This window comes from Crassostrea angulata, unplaced genomic scaffold, assembly GCF_025612915.1.
Source record: "Crassostrea angulata isolate pt1a10 unplaced genomic scaffold, ASM2561291v2 HiC_scaffold_257, whole genome shotgun sequence".
NCBI lineage: Eukaryota > Metazoa > Mollusca > Bivalvia > Ostreida > Ostreidae > Magallana > Magallana angulata.
The window spans coordinates 22,702-29,397 of NW_026441810.1; the positions used below are offsets into that span (position 1 = coordinate 22,702).

A 6,696-nucleotide genomic window follows, 5' to 3' on the forward strand; every position below is an offset into this window, starting at 1 on the left:
AGAGAGAGAGAGAATGTGTGATAGACTCAACTTTACGTACATTTAATTTTAAATCACTAATATAAGCTATTTATTTAATCTAGTTGTCATATATTAAATCCTTTAATCAATAAAATAATGCACAATAGCTTATTATGATGAAATTCAACCAAGCAGTTTCAGAGTCCACGTGCTATATATACTCAGCCCGTTAGCTGCAACACATGCTCCTTCCGTGAGTCGACAACAAAAACGTGTCGTTCCTTTGTTTTTCAAGTCCGAAGATAATAGAAGTATGATCAGCAATAACTTAGTCTTACATTGTTTGTTATGTTTGATATGATTCTTACACTGCGAGCGTGAAGTTTAATTTGTATATATTCTTTACGTTGAACAGAAATAAACAAACTCTCTCTCTCTCTCTCTCTGTCTCTCTCTCTCTCTCTCTCTCTCTCTCTCTCTCTGAATGTATGTTTGTGCATACTAACAGTGACTGAACTACTAATGTCTTATTTGAATAAATTTTATTTCTTCTAGACTCACGGTTTAAACAACGATCTCCACACAATGACTAAACGTTTGTATACGATCTATGACCAGGTTTATAGGTTTTATCTATACAAAGCACACGTAATTAGATTGAAAAGAAAGTGCATTGACCTGTGCTCGTTCTTAATACTTGCTAGAAGTTATAATATATTATTCATCTGTTTAATTAATGAGTTTTCTTGTATATTAATGTACCGGTTGGTAAATGATTTTCTTTGTGAAATTTCCGCATTTATAAAGTTGCTAAATTGTTCTATCTACGCGCGTCTTAAATTACATGTACGTAGTTGTTTGTGTATTAGAAAAAATCAAGAAACTAACAAAGTAAAAGTAAGGTATTAAACAATAAAATGCTTTCTATGGTGATTCATGCGGTAAATGAAGGTGGCGACATTGCAGAAAAAAATTACATTACCCGCGTTCTTTTTCTCTGCATTGATCGCTAATTTATTGTTTATATTTACATCTTTCTAATAACAAATTAATAAATTGGTTGAAAAAAGTCAGAAAAATTAACAAAATTATTGTTACGTACATCAGTACGTTAGGTATAAGAAACAGCCAAATCGTCTCCTATTGGAATTTGATTCTGACATCACCATGATTATTTCGTGTAGTCCGGGATTTTTCTTAGGTTGCTGAAGGTTTCGACCGATCGATAAACTAGTAAGAACTGGATCGTTTATATTTCAGTTCTGTCAATTTCAACAGAGCTATGAATGTACAATCCATTTTCGTAATAAAATAGAGGGAATCATACTTGGTATATATTCATTTTCCTCTACTGGCTTTCGAGTATTTCTCAGCAGTACGGATTCCCTAACTATGTCGGGTTAGTTAATATGAAATTTTTATTCTAAACAAAGGGAATGGAAAGTTTGGAAATAAATACTAATACCAAGAAAAAAATAGAAGAAAAAAAAATAAGAGAAATGTTTGGTTGTGTTAAAATCCAGTTAAGCCTGTCCGTCATGTTTATAACGCCGCGTTAAAGGCTTCGTAAAATGTCGACGTTTCGTTTTAAAAAGCGCCGTGTTTAACGTAAAATGTATCATACTTACACTAGAGTTATATTGATAAATCATATACCATTGAGTTTTGTTTATTCTTGGCTTTTGAAAATGGTAGGTATCATTAGATTTTAAAACACGGCATTTTTTGGCCAATAACGTCCCTTGTTCTTTCAGATCTTGTCGATATTGATAAAAACCTTATATATAATTTTTTTTATATTAATGACATCATTTCTGTTCGGGAGATATTGACATTTTATTGATTTTTAGAGGGTCATTTTGTCCTGCTTTCTCCCTCTAAACGAAAAAAGATATTGAATTTAAATTTTCAGGGATTGTAGACAAAAGATTGTAGATGTGTTTAAAGGCATTTATGGTTGTCTGGCTTCAAAGGCGTCGAAGCTCGCCTTGACCCAAAAATCGAGTTTGAAAAAACGACGTAATTTTTAATGGTTTTCGTTCTTTATCTCCTTTTCTGAAAATATTTTACCATAACATATAGAGCAAATAAAATTTATATTTACAAGAGCTTTCGTTTGATAACAAGCTGGTCCCTCAAATTACGGGCCAAAAGGGCTCTAAAGTCAGGACAAATATTTTAAAAAGCAATATAGAATAAAAGATGCTTAGAATGATGTTTTAAACACTATTCAATCATAAAATTTTCGTTATCTAGCCCCAATAAGGAGATTATGGGTCAGCCCCTAAAATGTCCTATCTTAGATAGCTCTAAAACGGCAAAGAATTTCTAAACACTTGTTGAACAAAATATGTTTAATATCAAAAGAACTTTCGTATGATACCAAGTAAAAGGGGCTTGCCCTTCAATTTAGGGACCAAAAGGTTCTAAAGTCTTTCTTCCATAGCACTTTACTGAAAAATATTTTGTTCTATGTTTAGGAAGCAATAATGTTCATCTCACATTTATTTAACAATATATTATGATTATTTTATCATGTGTTCCGTATTAAGGGGTTTTTAATGGGTTAAGGGGCCAGAAGTACAAAACGTTGATAGCATACCTCAAACAGAACAAATATTTTAAAAAGCATCATTTTGAAAATCAATATAGAATAAAATGCTGAGAATGATGTTTATTACAAAATTTTACCATCAATTGTTTTTGTTGCCCTGATAAGGAGATAAAGTGTCAAATATCAAAGTCAAGGTCATATAACCTTCAGAAAATCGCGCGGAAGACCTCCTCGTTGCTTGCAACGAGATCGTGTCTAGTTTGTTTTATATATTTTAAACATTATTGGCAATTGAAGATTACCAATTTATTTTTATTTTTTCTCAGTCAAGCTTTGCTAATTAATAATCAACGAAAATTCCTTTAAAAATCCGGAAATCATATGGATTATTCGGATTTTACAATCTTGCGCATGCGCATTCATTCACGCTAAATCACGGGAGGCTCTTGAGTTTTTGTTTCCACAATATTACACTTGCATGGATAAACTCAGAAACGATATTACAAATACGTGTAAATTTTCATTGAAAATTTGTCATATATATATATATATATATATATATATATATATATATATATATATATATATATATATATATATATATATATATATATATACAGGGTAAAGTGGCTCGCATAATTTTCATGCGATTTCCTTTTTGCATGAAAATCATGCGCTAATCATGCGAAAATCAGATGAAAAGTTTCTCATGCAAATATCATGCGAATATGTTCGCATGATATTCGCATGAAAAATGTACAATTTTCATGCGAATAATTTTTCGTATGTTTTTTATGCGATTAGATATTTGTGTCATATTCATATAAAATTCATGCAAAATTCACATGAAAATTGCATGTTTTTCATATTAAAATTTAATTATGACAAATCAATTTATAACACTTTAAAAACATTCTATCATTCATATGCTGACATACTAGTGTCTTTTTTTTTTTTAACAAATTTGACATTAAGACAACTAAACAATTTCTACATGTGTTGGAATTAATACATGTATAAATAAAAATTAGAATAGAGTTTACATTTTATCAAAATATAAATGTTTTCAAAACTTTTAAAGTCTTTGTTTATGTAAACATGTAAAACTTTGCCTTTACAATAGTCATTCACACCAACTGAGAGTTATATCTCTCTTCTTAGAAGGTCAGTAAACATTAGATTTTATTACATGTGTAATACTGTGCTGATTGCATTGGTCATTATTTAGGATACATACTTTAAGTCTTATGTTTTTGAGATACAATTTATGAGTTTGCGTGTACCAAACCTGTTGAACGCAGTAAGTGAATTACATATAGGAAAATTTCCAGCTATATATTCAAACATAAAATTAATTATTTCTATGCTAGACAATGAAAATTCACTGAAAATTGTTAACACTGTGAAACAAGTTTTTCATGATTCCAAGTGATATTGCACAGATGACAGTATATTTCAAAAGAATCCAGGCCTTTGTGGTCTCAAGTTTTAGTGTGTACCAATGTTATTGGACTGATGTTGGTGTAATCACTCTGGTGTCTGTATCATGTGCCTTATCTTCCTTCTTCTGTAGCATGTCTCTTTATCCCTCTCCATATTTTAATATCTTTGTCAACCTTGTGTATATGCAAAACAAAATATAATTCATAATAAAACATGCAAACAAATGTACATGTATTGAGTACATGTATAACAGCGTAAAAGCACAAGATTTATACACTCAGATAAAATTTTAAAAAACAAAACAATCATAATGTATCTCTGTATTAAAATAACTTACAGTATGTTTTATTGATCAAAAGCAAATGAGACCTCTTTTATCAAATATATGTTAATCCATGTCTGATTTTATATACATGTAATTACAAACTTTAGAAATATTCAAAACGCAAGGCATAAGCATATTTCACCAAATAAATACTTACATGGTATCATCATATGGACAGTTTGTTGTGCATGATTTCCCAAGTGATAAACATGTATGTTATTGTTATAGCCATCATATATACAACATATACTGGAGAGGCATTCACCTATTCTTCTGTCTGTGTAACATTGCTTCGCATCTTAAAACAACCCTGTAGAAAAAAAAAATAAAATGTTATGAACATTTTCAAACTGCATATATACTCCTATAAATGGATTCACCGTGACAATATGCACAAAAATTATACATGTAGACCGGAATTAGGAGGGGTGAAGGGGATCCAGACCCCCTAAAAAACTCTTTAAATTTAAATTATAAAATTCATAAAAATATGGCTTACTCCCCCTCCAACCTCTCAATCAATCCCCCCCCCCCCCCCCGTCCAAATTCTTTTTTCTGGATCCGCGCTTGAAATCAAATTGCATGCTTGCAACCGCATGTTTAAAATATATATCTGCAGATTTATTTCGTAATCATTACGGTTACACTGTGTTCATTCTTGTTTAAGAAATACACAATAGATAGAAATTTATCCGAAGCTCTTCGGAGAAAATTGACAGACCCTCTTGTCAACCCGAATTTCCCCGTATATTGTATAGTTACATGTAAAGACCTGCATCTAAGTTTAATAATAACAGTAGATTTTTTAGTGTTTAAACACGTATCTGGAAATGTTGGTTAACATATAACATGTAAACATAGAATATGCACACACTTGAAACATCGTAGTTCTAGGGTACCTGCATGTTGACGATCCGCTCCTCTCCTATCCAGGATCACGAACTTTTCAATCGCTGAGTATATAATAGTACGTTAGATCGGGCACATCTTGATGATGTTGATGTAAAGTTTCTGCTGGCTTGCATCACTGATCAGCCAGTGCCGATGTACATAACTTTGCAGCTAGAGAAAATTCAGTCTGTCTGCATATGAGTTATCGCGGGAGATAACTCGAACGGGATTTCGGAAACGAATAAAATGTTTGCAAGGGCTTACAAAAAAGATGCACATCAACCTGTAGCGCTTTAAATTATTAATGATAATTATTCCGATCATATCTAAATTACAAAATCTGATCTGATCTACTGATTTTTGGTATATTGCTCTATGTAAAATCAAGCACCATCCTGACGGTTCTCAGTACCAAAAATTTACGCAATATGTGACGTCAGCGGGAACGAGACTCGAGTACAAAGTGAATGACAGAGGTAAGAAACATAGGCCTAAATGAAATTTTTATGTATTATCGGAAGATCTCTGCTTCCCGTTTTGATAAATAAAAAACATCATTCGAAATTTTTGCTAATTATTATAAAGAATTCGTTACAATTATTTATAACTGCATAATAAAGATGAAGTGTATTGTGATGAACAGAGCTGAGCAAACTTTGCTTATATCCTTAGCGTAATGTTATGGGCTAATGCAATAAAATATCTGATATCTTTTTCATTGAAGCATGACAAAAACATCCCTACACGGATATGGAGTTGGTACTATTTGGATGGAGGTGTGAACATGATGACATGCCTGTTGGCTGTATAAAAGGTGAGGATAAATCAAAGTACTAAATATACTGAGATTCTATAGGCCTACTCGAGCCAATCCAAAGCCTGAAAATTGTTCATTACATAGCTTGTTTTCTTCCAAAAGTCAAAAGAAGAGAAGAAAAGATCCTTCCATATTTTTCCAGAGTGTCTTTCCGCCATTAATAGCAGGTTCGTAATTGAGTAAGCACAACAACCTACATGTACATGTAGTTTTGTGAAGAATTTGTATAGGAGATGTGAAAAATATTAAATAAGAAATCTATTAATGAATATCAAGATTACAATAGCTGTAATACTTATATACTTGATTATATCTAGATATTTATAAGATCAAACAGGAATGAAATCATTTAATAATTATTCAACAATAATATTTGCAGAGAACCTTAAGTTTAAGACTCTTTGGAAAAGATTTTAAAAGCATGACAACCAACAACATTCCGGAAGAATTCATGGATGAAGTGGTAAGTAATACTTCTACTTTTTAAGAAGTGTATGATAATTTGGATCAATGTTTAACATTGAAGCTCATTTAAGAGATTCAGACAACAGGCTTGAGCGAAAAGTTTATGTGTTGATCACTATTGTCTGTCTTAATTCTGTCCCTGGACAGTCTACATCCCTCTGTAAAATTTTGACATTTTCTCCTTCTCTAGAACAGTTGAGCCAATTTTAATCAAACTTGACACAAAACATAATTAGGTGA

General features: G+C 31.5%; 1 long non-coding RNA gene across 1 annotated transcript; it reads left to right on the forward strand.

The window, feature by feature from the left end:
* Positions 1 to 5,261: 5,261 nt before the first annotated feature.
* Positions 5,262 to 6,464, forward strand: LOC128169922 (uncharacterized). Its single transcript, XR_008241630.1, has 4 exons — positions 5,262 to 5,650; positions 5,899 to 5,988; positions 6,094 to 6,158; positions 6,371 to 6,464. It is a non-coding gene; the product is annotated as an uncharacterized LOC128169922 (long non-coding RNA).
* The last annotated feature ends 232 nt before the right edge of the window (positions 6,465 to 6,696 follow it).